The sequence below is a fragment of the Bombina bombina genome, chromosome 3 (assembly GCF_027579735.1).
Source record: "Bombina bombina isolate aBomBom1 chromosome 3, aBomBom1.pri, whole genome shotgun sequence".
Taxonomy (NCBI): Eukaryota; Metazoa; Chordata; class Amphibia; order Anura; family Bombinatoridae; genus Bombina; species Bombina bombina.
The window spans coordinates 108,639,563-108,653,224 of NC_069501.1; the positions used below are offsets into that span (position 1 = coordinate 108,639,563).

General features: G+C 34.2%; 1 protein-coding gene across 1 annotated transcript in view; it reads right to left on the reverse strand.

The window, feature by feature from the left end:
* Positions 1–8,660: 8,660 nt before the first annotated feature.
* Positions 8,661–13,662, reverse strand: part of LOC128652943 (zinc finger MYM-type protein 1-like) — a 120,145-nt gene continuing 115,143 nt past the window's right edge. Inside the window, exon 2 of the transcript XR_008401320.1 lies at positions 8,661–9,406. The gene's annotated coding sequence lies outside the window, so the exon portion shown is untranslated. The remainder of the gene's footprint in view (positions 9,407–13,662) is intronic.

The window sequence follows — 13,662 nt, forward strand, 5'->3', positions numbered from 1 at the left end:
AGTTACTTATTTTATTGGCTGTTGATAGGTTTAGAGACCACTAAATAGAGGTAAAATACAAATATAGTCATAGTTCCTTTTCTAGTGTGATTTAAGGACACGTCCCTTAGCCTTTTAGACACTAATTCAAAATGTAGCCATTGCTCTTTCAGAGAGAATATTTACATCTTTTGGGGTTCATTATAGGACATATATTATTACCCACCAACAAAAAGGCAGAGTGGTTTGTACAGAATCTTAAGAGCTTCTTTATAAGCTTGAAAGCTGAAAGAGAGAATCCAATTAAACATCTTTGGAAATGTGTTCAGCAATAAAAGAACACTTCTGGATCACCACCAGAACTGGGGCTGGGTTATTTACTTTTCGGTGCAATGAAATTACTAAAACAAAAAGAGCAGAATCAAGATAAAGAGAAACAACAGAGAATCATATAAAAAACAAAACATATGAAACTGATATACCTGAGAATGAAGATCAATAACGTTTTGTGGACACAACATAAGAAGTAGTGATGTATAATTAGTTATCAAACCACTCAAAAGAAACAATGGGTCACAACAACTGATGATTTTCACAGAAATAGTGACAGATATTTGGTTTTGTGTGTGACATGATAAATTAAGAACCTCAGATGAACAACAGGATAATTCAAAATTAAATCTGTTTGATATGCCAATGAAAGAGAACGACAACGAGACCATCAGTCATACTTGAAAGACAATCTAATAGTAACACTACAATGCTATAACTTTATTATTAATCTCTATATTTGATTTTTCTGATCCATCCAATTAGATATTGACATCTACCAAATCAAAGGAACTATAATGGGACCTCAGACAGCATGGAACCAAAAGAAAAAGACACAAATACTATATAAGCCCCTGTTTTTCAATCCAGAACAGGAAATTATGCAAAATGGAAATGACAAAGACCTTTTATAGACTTATTAATGTTTATTTATTTTATTTATTCTTCATGTTAAAGGGACAATCTACAATAGAATTTGTATTGTTTTAAAAGATAGATAATCCCTTTATTACCCATTCCCCAGTTTTGCATAACTAACACTGTTATATTAATATACTTTTTACCTCTGTGATTACCTTGTATCTAAGCCTCTTCTGACAGCCCCCTGATCACATGACTATTTTTCTTTATTATCTATTAACTTGCATTTAGTACTGTGTTGTGCTAAATCTTAAATAACCCCTCGGGCATGAACACATTGCTATCTATATGGCCCACATGAATTAACAGTCTCCTGTTGTGAAAAGCAAATACAAAAGCATGTGATTAAGACACTGTCTATAGAGCCTTTGAAACAGGCAGACATTTATAGGTTTAAATGTTATAAAGTATATTAATCTAGCAATGTTGGTTGAGCAAAGCTCGGGAATGGGTAGTAAAGGTCTATCTTTTTAAACAATAACAATTTTAGTGTAGACTGTCCCTTTAAGTAGTTAATACTGTAATGTTATTTGCGTTCATTATTTCTGAAAAAGGGAAAGGACTGTCAGCCAAAAGTGATAAGGCAGTGAAAACACACATACACATTTATAAATTAATAAATATACACACGCACAAAGACAGAGGCTGATATAAATTAAATTTGGTACTGATCAAGCAATCACTGGGTAGAATGTCAAAGGGTCGGGGTTTGAATACTGCGTGTCACCTCCTGTCTATCTGGGGGCAGTGGAAAAATCAGTTTAAAAAAAACAAACAAACAGAAAAATGCATTGCAAATAAATGTATATTGCAAAGTAAGTTGTACTAGGCACAATTAAACATTTACACAACTTAAAATCTCCTTTGAAAAAGCAGAAGGTTGATTTTGGAACATGATGTTCTGTAACGTATGTTTTTGTGAACCACTGTCCTTCCCAGCCTCTTTTTAAAGCAAGCACAGAAATAACAACAATCATCTTCACAGCTCAAGCTTTGTCATCAGTTTACTTAGCGCTCTAATCATCGCCTTACCTTGTCATACAAGAATTTATTTTATGCAAACTTATTTAGTGACTCATCTCTTACTTTCATTTTATTTTACAATTACTAGGGCTTATTTTGAGATGAACTTCTGGTTTGGATGATAACCTCTGAAGTTCATTGCTCATGTGATTGTGGACTGATTCTGCTAAATTATTTCTTATATTAACATGTTACCTGTTTATTAATACATTTGTATAATAGATTTGTATATATATAACTGCATGTAATAATAGACACTACTATACAGAAGAATATGCACAGATACTGATCTAAAAATCCAGTGTAAAACCTTTTAAAACTTACTTAGAAGCTCCCAGTTTAGCACTGTTGATGAGGTTAGGCTGGGACACCATGTGAAAGGGGCTGAGAAAGCAGGAAGAGCAGACCCCCCTTTCCCTGCATATGCAAAGACAGATTATACAAACAGGAGCCAAAGGAATCTGTAGACATCAGTATACATCTAAAACTGTGGGGCTTGGTTATGAGTCTGAAAATCAGCACGTTATTAAAAATAAGTAAAACTACACATTGTTACAAAAACACTCCCAGATGGGCAATATAAATGGAGCATCTACAAAACATTTATGCAAAGAAAATTCTAGTGTACAATGTCCCTTTAACTGCTTGAAATAACATACCTCACAGAGTTAAATCATCCTTGACAGATCAGACATGGCAATTGGCAATCCCTGCTCTCATTCTGCTTCTACAGCGTCTACAGGGAACGCTGTCACGTGTACACCTTCACACGTGTTCCGCCCAGGCCAATCAGGAAACCAGCAAACAAGAGCAGTTTAAAGCTGGCTACGCGTTTCAGCGCTCACTCGTGCCTTTGTCAAGCAAAGTAGCTGCTTAGACATATTTGGCTTCTTTTACAGCCCTTCTTGTTCCACCTTATAGCAATCCTTGGGAATCCTTAAAGGCACAGAGATTCCTAATAGTTGATGTATAGTAGTCCAATTATAAAACACTTGCAATTTTGTTGAAAACATATGAAGCATTATCAGATTGAGTTTTTTACAGAATGATGATTATAAGGTATACATATAAATGCAATAATACCTTATATCTACATGTTAAAATGAATACATTTTATCAGCAACAAAATAAAACATTATATCAACATAGAAAAAGAGATCCTACGTGCAGAAGTAGTGTTAATTTTTAAATTCAACATATTAGTGCCAAATGGTCTCAACGCAGAACTTGATTTAAACCCATTTAGTTGATATAAGTAAACCTATTTATTTGACACGTTTATCCATAAATATGGAGTATTCAATGCTAACTGCCAGACTATAATAAATGGGGCCATAGTGTTTGTTTATTATGTAAATTATGTATACTGCAGGCTGGATATACTGAGAAATCGGCTACATCTCTTACCTCCCTTGATTGCAGATAAGTAGGTCTAACTGTATATGATATATGAAGCTGGGTCAGGCAATTTAAAGTTTAATGATCTAGGCTATATGCAGAGCAGCAAATGCACACTTTGTTTAGTCTATGGCATGGGTGGTATGGCATCTTATTGGCGTATGCTACCAAGGAGCACCTGATTGGGTGCAAAACTAGCTATTGAAATCATATTGGAAGAGTTTATGTAAAGCCTTTTGAAGGCTTTAGCGAAAAGAAGAGGCAGGCACTTCTCAGGGGGTAAAATACAAAAAAAAATATTTAATTTTATATTATAAGCATCCAGTGAAATGTAGGAAGCCACAAGCTCCAAAAATGGTACAGACAGAACAGGCAAACAGAGGGACAAACGGCCTGACGCGTTTTGCTCCCCCTAGTGGCGCTTAATCATAGGCTGGAGTGTTAGTGAATAGTCGAGTCATATAAACACATAAGTTAACCCTTCCCATACCAACAACAAGTAAAACATAAGATATACTTATTCATTATAAAAAGAATTGAACCTTGGAGAGATGAGAAAATAAAGAAAAAGAAATCCAGTCCCAAATATAGATACAAATACAAATGCAAGAGGAGATAAAACACTCATTCCTAAAGTACACCATTTAAAACGTCATCAGGTATGACCAATAAATAATGGTACACAAAAATACATCCATGCTGATAGATGCGTCAAAAGGGACACACATAAGAATCCACAGCAAATGGAATATATACAAAAAGTTTACATTATCAATGTAAAAGTTTTATTAAAAAAATATAGGTTGTCAAGCTAACAATTAATATCACTAGTTATCAATAAAATAGTTGATATCCCATTCTTTGTTCATACCCGTAGGTATTCTGGTATTTAATTTTAGAATCCAATAAAGTTCTTTCTTGTCCAGAATTTTATTTTTATTCCCACCCCTAGGGGGAAGTATAGCTCTATCTATAATTTGTATTGTCATTTCAGCTATATGGCTAAAGTGATAATAGTTAAAATGATTGGCAAAAGCTGAGTCTATGAAGTAATTTTTGACATCCCTAGTATGTTCTCCAAACCTAGTTCTGACCTCACGTGATGTTTTTCCAACATATTGGCTTCTACATAAATTACAAGTAAGTAAATACACCATAAATGTGGTCTTACAATTAGCATAAAAATCTATTTGGTAAATACTGTTGTCATATATTGAAGTAAAGCTATTTCCAACTTTTATATTAGTACAGGTGGTACAATTCCTGCTTCCACACTTAAAGTTGCCCTTCTTAGATAGCCAACATGGAACACTCTGGTTAAGTTTAAATCTAACCACAATAGGGGATAGTGATCTCGCTAAGGTTTTAGGTTTTCTGGAGACAAAGGTTTCTATTGTCTCATAATTTTTTTACCTTTGACGAAGAGTTCTATCTGCAAATACGGGGAACAGCCATGGGGGTTAAATTTGCCCCGGCCTTTGCAAACATTTTTGTTGCTTGGTGGGAACTAATCTATGTTTATTCCCCCATTAACCCTTGGCAGGAGCAGATAATTCTCTTCGTCAGATATATAGATGATTTGCTTTTAGTGGTGCTCGATAATAAAGATCCAAGATTTTTACACGACTTGTTACTTTACTTTAGCACCAATGAATTGGGCTTAAGATTTACTGGTAAAATGAATGATAAGGAAATTAATTTCTTGGGTCTTACATTGTACACCACTGACAACCTTATCATGACCAAGACTTATAGAAAACCAACGGCTGGAAATATAATTTTGCATGCCAGCTCCCAACACCCAGACCATTTAATAAAAGCCATACCTAGAGGTCAATTTATCAGACTTCGTAGAAATACGAAGTCTGACAATATATTTGAAGAACAATCATTGGAACTCAAGGATAGGCTTGCAAAAATAGGATATAATCCAATACTATTGGAAAAATGTAGGTAAAGTGTAAAAACTCAAAACTATAGGTCTGAAAGGAAAGATCTGTCTAATGTAAATATGTTTAACAACTCAATTGTATTCTCAACAGAGTATACACAACAATATACCAGTATAGTTAAAATTCTTAGAAATCATCTGCATCTGTTAATGGGTGACCCTGTTTTCAAAACCACTTGTTGATAGGTGCAAATTCGTCTCCAGAAAACCTAAAACCTTAGCGAGATCACTATCCCCTAGTGTGGTTAGATTTAAACTTAACCAGAGTGTTCCATGTTGGCTATCTAAGAAGGGCAACTTTATAATATAAAAGTTGGAAATAGCTTTACTTTAACATATGACAACAGTATTTACCAAATAGATTTTTATGCTAATTGTAAGACCACATTTGTGGTGTATTTACTTACTTGTAATTTATGTAGAAGCCAATATGTTGGAAAAACGTCACGTGAGGTAAGAACTAGGTTTGGAGAACATACTAGGGATGTCAAAAATTACTTCATAGACTCAGCTGTTGCCAATCATTTGAACTATTATCATTTTAGCCATATAGCTGATATGACAATACAAATTATAGATAGAGCTAAACGTCCCCCTAGGGGTGGGAATAAAACTAAAATCCTGGACAAGAAAGAACTTTATTGGATTCTAAAATTAAATACCAGAATACCTAGGGGTATAAACAAAGAATGTGATATCAACTATTTTATTGATAACTAGTGATATTCATTGCTAGCTTGACAACCTATATTTTTTTAGTAAAACTTTTACATTGAACATGTAAACTTTTTGTATAGATTCTGTTTGCTGTGGATTCTTATGTGTGTCCCTTTTGACGTATCTATCAGCATGGATGTATTTTTGTGTACCATTATTTCATGGTCATACTTGATACCTGATGACGTTTTAAATGGTGTACTTTAGGAATGAGTGTTTTATCTCCTCTTGCATTTGTATTTGTATCTATATTTGGGACTGGGTTTCTTTTTCTTTATTTTCTCATCTCTCCAAGGTTCAATTATTTTTATAATGAATAAGTATATCTTATGTTTTACTTGTTGTTGGTATGGGAAGGGTTAACTTATGTGTTTCTAAGGCTCAACTATTCACTAACACTGGGGGCGCGAAACGCGTCAGGCCGTTTGTCCCTCTGTTTGTCTGTTCTGTCTGTACCATTTTTGGAGCTTGTGGCTTCCTACATTTCACTGGATGCTTATAATATAAAATTAAATATTTTTTTTGTATTTTACCCCCTGAGCAGTGCCTGCCTCTTCTTTTCGCTATGGTATTTACCTTTTGGGGCTGATCTCCCTGGCTAAGGCACTCCGGTATAGCTAGCCTCCTATTGGATGATCTTTTTCCTCTGTTGTTCCGGTTCCGGTCAGCGCTGCCGTACGCCGTGGCTCTCTCTCTCTGACCTTTTGAAGGCTTGTTGCACTACTTTAACAGCATTGTAGTAAAATTTAAGCAACAGTAACGTAGTCTATAACAAACACAAGCAAAAACAATAATCAGTGTATTTTATAATACTGTCTCATTTTCCATAACCTCTTCATCTCATCATCGAGGGAGGAGGGGGGAGCTTTTCCATTCCAGATCTGGGGGACCCCCTGCACTGCGGACTGAAACTTCCTTCCCCATTTTCATCTCTTGACAAAAATGCTTATGATGTCACAGGAGCACATAGTGATGTCACATTGGGGTAGGAACTCCCCGCTAATGCAGGGCGTTCAAGTAAGTGAGCCTGGGGCTATGGCAAGGGCTTTGACAAATGATCCCTTATTTGAAAGAGGGGAGTTTGCTTGTATTATAAAAGTGATTGTTGTAAAAATTGCAATAACTTGCAGCAGCATTTAGAACAGTTTAAATTGAGTGGGCTCTAATGGTGCCCCCCTCTGCCCCCCAAGTACCAAGACCACTTACAAGCATAAGTGACCAATTATTTGAAAGAGGAGGGTATGTCCGTTCAAATTGTTGTATGCCCCTGTAAAATGCAATCAATCACCCTTAAAGGGACATTAAACACAAAATACATTTCCTGCACCTCTCTCTAATAATGGGTGCCCCCATATTAGAACCTTTGTTTTGGAACCTCTCTTAGAGACCACTCGCTCTCAGGGTAGAGAGCAAGTTTAAGTTCAGCTGCAGGTTATTGCCACTTTAATGATGATTACCTGCATCTTACAGGTGTATGTGAAAGAGGGAATTGACCTATTTTATATGACGGTTCACACCTCGCTCTAAATTTAAGATGCCTTTTATGGTGCTCTGGGCTGTAAAATAATTTAGTCGACCCAACTGACTGAACTGCCCTATCAATTTAACACTCATGGGGAAAACATCACAATGGGTTAGCAGAGCAAGGGCAGTTAGCATTATCATAATATCATATGCTCACATAAATTTAGTTAATGAAGTGAGCATTTATCAGTGAGGCAATAACAATTATACAAGAATTGAACAAGGACTGAACAAGACATAAGTCAAGTAATGTTGTAATACTATTGTTCTATGTGTTTCATGGATTCCCTTTTGTAAAAAAAAAAGCTCTATATCTTAATGTTCCTTTTTGCTACTTCCTGTCTCTATAACAAACTATATTATTAATTTACTCCTCCCACTCAAACATTCACTGATCTATCTCTCCTATACCCACCTCACTTTGGTCTTATGAGCTGCATAAATTCCTAAACTCTCTCCTCCCTGCACGTACAATCCTTGTTCCTCACACTGTCCTAATTTAATCCTCCCACGTATGCTTTAACATGACCCAGAACTCTGGAAACCTAACTCTTCACTCCAATTCCTTGTATATCCAACGTCAACACCCCCTTCACTTGTGCACTCTGGAACTCTGTTTGTAAAAAGCTCACTTCTATGCATCACCTCTTCATCACTCACACACTCAACCATCTGGCTCTCTCACTGGGTGGAGGTGGTGGGGTCCAAAATTGGTGGAAAAAGATCTGCAGTATTGAGAGTATTTGTTTGATTTGGTACATGGTAGGGGAAATGGGTTTAGTGATGTGTGTAGCTTTTAAGGACTAATTTGAAGTGAAGACTATTGAAAGAAAAGGGTAAGGATATTTTAGCTTGTCTATCAGGCATAAGGCATGGACAATTACAAGAACAGAAACAATAACAAAATCTTATTTCATACAAAAAAAAATTGTTCCTTTATGAACAGCGATTAGTCCGTAAGAAACAGTAAGTCCAAACAACGTAATGAACGTGGTTACTTAGGTAAAAGTTCTGTTTTAAATACACATATAATCCCGGTGGTAACTGGGCTAGACAGTTATGTGTAGTAGGAGTATAATCCTCTTGGTGACAACTCTTCTTTAAATTCTTTTTATTAGATTTTCACAGAATTAGATAGACAAACGAGAATAACCAAAAACAGGTAAAACAATTTTACCTTAGAAGTTACCATACACAGTAGACAAAAGTCCTGCATGGTTATCATACACCTTTTACATTATATTAAGTGACGATATGAAAATAATAATAAAAAAAATAATAATATATAAATAATAATAAATGGGTCACGCAAGAACAAAAAAAAAAAAGGGGGGGGGGGGACCTTTCCTGTCCCTTCCAGGCTGGAGTCCAAGTATCCGAAACCAAATTTTACTAGAAGCAATGTGTTAACATGAATTAAACCCACATCTTGGTGACTACTCTTAGTCTATGATTACAATAACGGACAAGGTAGTGTACCAGTGACATGCAAGAATCATAGATTTTCTGGGTAATCCAGGTCCTAGAGCATAGGGACAATATAACACTCAAGTTCTGGTGCCCATCCATTCATTTATGACTTTTTACGCCGGGTAGTACCTCTGGTTTCCTGCTGCGTCTCTTCAACAGCTCCTCCTGGAGATGCCATGCCTCCTTTCTGATGGTAGCACAAGGGGATGTTGGGGATAGAACTCCTCTCTGCAGTCACAGGTGTAGAGTAATCAATGTTAACTGCTTATGTTATTTGAAATGCTCCATTTAAAAAGGAGGTTAGACAACGATGCTGGATCTGACGAGTTTTGGGCATGCACACATGTGCTTCCTCATGTTCCCAGTGAGGTCCTGAAGAAGGAAGCTTCAGCCAATCAGTGAGTGAATATTTAACATTCTGTTCAAATTAACATTTAATCATCAAACTGAAAAAATAATTATACATGTTGTAATAGAAAACATTACTTATAGACCAAAAAGTAAATCAAAGGAAAAGAATATATGAATTTGCTGAAAACATTAAAGATAATTGATAATGTATATGTTGATATCAATATGAGATTGAAAATAATAATAAACATGTACGTATATATATATATACTTGAATAAAAGTAAACGTAAATAAAAAAATAAAATAAAGAAAAATGTACTAAAATTAAATAAAAACAGCAAACTACTCTTTGTTATGGTATCTAAAGCTAATGGGACCAACTAGGGATAAATATGCTTGATAATGCGGAACAGAGATGGAGGCTATTTATGTATTTATATGTGTATATATGTGTTTACAGACATATATACACATTTAAACACATAAATACATATGTATACATATATAGACATATAAAAAAGTGCATTGGAGCCCTTTGCATTTAAGTAGATGAAAACATGTAAAATCATATTTAACATTCATATTTAAGTGCTATAGATATTCCTATATACATCTATATCTATATAATTATATAATATACATATATATATATAAATATAATATATTTGTGTGAAAAAACATCATATATATATATATAGAAATATGTATTTATTAATAAATAGAACATATTCTTCTATGTGAAGAACATTGGAATGTGAAATATTCATATTTCCATGTCATTAGCACACTTGAGAATATGCAATCGTGTTTGTGCGCGAGTAGGGTGTTTTTTTCTCCACTTTATTTGCTTTGTTGACTTTTAAAGGGGAAAACATTATTGTGCGTGCAATATTCTAAGTTCTACATTTTACGCTCATTGGGTTAGCTCGCAAGCGATAACCTTTTACTTTTGACTTGTAATACGAGTGCAATCCAACCTGCGGAAAAAGCTTACTTCCATCACAGTCATGCTTGAGTGGGAATGTTAATGATTAACTAGTTGGTTTTGATATCTATGCACATATATCTCTGTAGATTCTATTTATACATTGAGAATTTATGCAATAAGAATTGATATACTCATGTATTTTTTTGTTTTTTATGTACCAATAAAATATATATTTTTAAATAATCTATCTACTGTTACCAACTTTGGCACTTTCCTTATCACAGTTGTACTTTTTTTTTTATAACAAAACTTATACAAAAACAAACATTTACATTTACTGTGTTTCCGATGTTGTAATTAACCATTAGCAATATGTTCTCGTATCATATGCAGGATTTCATGTTTGGGCGCTTAACGCATCTATGGATGTAAATGGAAAGAATCCTTCCAAAAAAACATGCTTAGAAAGATAAGTAATGTGAGGAAACTGCTGGTTAGCCAATCAGGAGAGGTAGTTGCCTTAACTACCAATCAGCAGCTGTGATCTGCTCGAGAGCAGCAATGTTTGTAACAAGCTTTAATCAATTAGAACATTTAGGGCCAGAAGTGGAGTGGTATTTTATGCTTCTGCTCGTGCGCTAAATCCACTACAAGTAAGCATTTTGTGTGTGTCAGGTAGCACTCATATTACACATATAACACTGTTTGCATAGACTTAAGAGTTAACACGAGAGGATTACTCTTAAAAAGGACATTCTAAGTATATGCTTAGAATCAGATTGTTAGCATTACTGACTGTTATAACTTTTAAACACAGGATTACATTTTAAGATTTTTTTAGATTGTTTATATATATTTTCTTTTTTATAATAGCATCATTATTAGTTTAGATATATGATTGGTACCAATAGGGAGACTTATTAACATTGCTTTTGTGTATACTTCACCTTTTCTATAAACTTTAATCTTTTTATGAATTAATAATTAAATTTTACCAATAAAATAATTATTTATTACCTATAGTCCTTTTATTGTTCATATTACAATTATTCTTTGGACCCTCTTACTTCAATTAAATTTACGAAAAATAAATAGATTGTGTTAAAGAAGCCATTATCAAAAAGATCTATTGCCATTTGTGTTTAACACTTAGTGGCGCTCACATATATCCTCACTTTGTCCTTCTTATATATAGATATATACAGATACATATAGGAATATCGAATTAAAAATGCTTAGAACATATTCCCCTATGTGAAAAACATTGGAATGTAAAATATTTACAGTACAAACACTTTATAAAATATGATTACTGCATAAATATGCTTCTACTTGACTGCAAAGGGCACCAATGCACTTCTATATATGTTAGTGTGTGTACATATGTATTTATGTGTTTATATGTATATATGTACACACATAAATATATATATATATACATATACACACACACACATATATACACATACATACATTACACATACATACATACTGTATGTATGTATCTTTGCCTGCCTTTTTTTTCTCTAACACCTGAGACCTCATCTGTTTGAGCCCTTATAACAATATAGTGCGATATTTTTTTCAAATCAATTTTAACAGATGGTGTTTTTATGAGTCTAAACTGTACTTTGTTATGTATTTTTGATGTGTTTTGTAGCACTTTTTTGTTTCACAAAACAGTTAACCAGTGCTTTGAGGACACGATATCCCGAGAAGCGTTTACTTCAATTGCTCTCAATTGATAATGTTTATTTTCAACTTTTAAAGGGACATAATACTCATATGCTAAATCACTTGAAACTGATGCAGTATAACTGTAAAAAGCTGACAGGAAAATATCACCTGAGCATCTATGTAAAAAAGGAAGATATTTTACCTCACAATCTCCTCAGCTCAGCAGAGTAAGTTCTGTGTAAAAAGTTTTACTCAGCTGCTCCCAGCTGCAGGTAAAAAAAAATAAAAAAAAAATGAAGAAATGAACAGCAGCCAATCAGCATCAGCAGTGCTGAGGTCATGAACTCTTTTACTGTGATCTCATGAGATTTGACTTAACTCTCATGAGATTTCATAGTAAGCTGAATAGGGAAATAATATGAGAGTGCACGAGGCTCATCCCCTAAGCTGTCCCAGGACAGACACACTAAAATGCTGCTTAGAAATCCTTTACAATGGGATGTGGCTACTGAGGAACTTTTGAGGTAAAATATCTTTCTTTTTTACATAGAGATGTTCAGGTGATATTTTCTAGTCTGCTTTTTACAGCTATGCTGCATTACTTTCAAGTGTTTAAACATTTGGGTATTATGGCCCTTTAATATTAGTGATACATCCGACACGTGCAAACACTCGCAATATACCTCTTTTTGCTTGCGCGTAACTGTTAGCACTCTACACAAAATCTGACCCTTAAAGTTTGTATTAGAATCTTCTTTTAAACTATTTTACAGTTTCTAAAATATACTACAGATGACAGATGAAGAAGTGTTTCAGCACCTGGGTAGCGCTTGCTTATTGGTGGCTAAATGTAGTCACCAATCAGCAAGCCCTATCAAGGGTTCTGAACCAAAAATGGTCCGGCTCCTAAGCTTCCATTCCTGATTTTTTTCAACTAAAGATACCAAGAGAATTAAGAAAATTTGATAATAGGAGTAAATTAGAAAGTTGCTTAAAATAACCTTCTCTATCCGAATCATAAAAGAATAAAATTGAGTTTAGTATCTTTTTAACTATCCATATGGTGCTATGTAAGCATATCACACTTGGTGGGCACACACTGTTATTTAAAAGTAACATTTGTTCAGATACACAAACTGTTCCTTAGTGGTTACAATGTTTCTACACTCTAACCTTTATCTGATTTAAAATGTATCAAAAACAGCCAGATAAAAACCAGTCGTTTCCGCATATCCTGCTGTCAGAACTATTGACAGAAAGAAGATTTTAGACATTAAATTTAATGCTGCATAACCAGTTTCCCTTGCTTACTGTCAGTCAGATCAGTATAGTAGTGTTCTCACAAAATGCATTTTGCCAAAGGCACTTTACAAGTTAATTGTGCCAAGTGTCATAAATAATGATTACAAAAACCCACCTTTACCAACAACAAAGTGGATTTTCAGGTAGAGATATCAAAAATGAATGTTTTAACTCTTTTAATGCCAAAGGGTTAGGCCTATATGCTCTCTTGATATATAAAACAAAATAGAATAACATTAATTTATGTTTAATTTAAAAACAAAAACAATTTGACAGAATGTGAAAGAGAATTAATGATTTTTTGAATATATAAAGGTTTTGATGAAGTAATTTTCTTAAAGGGATATGAAACCCAATTTGTTTTCATGA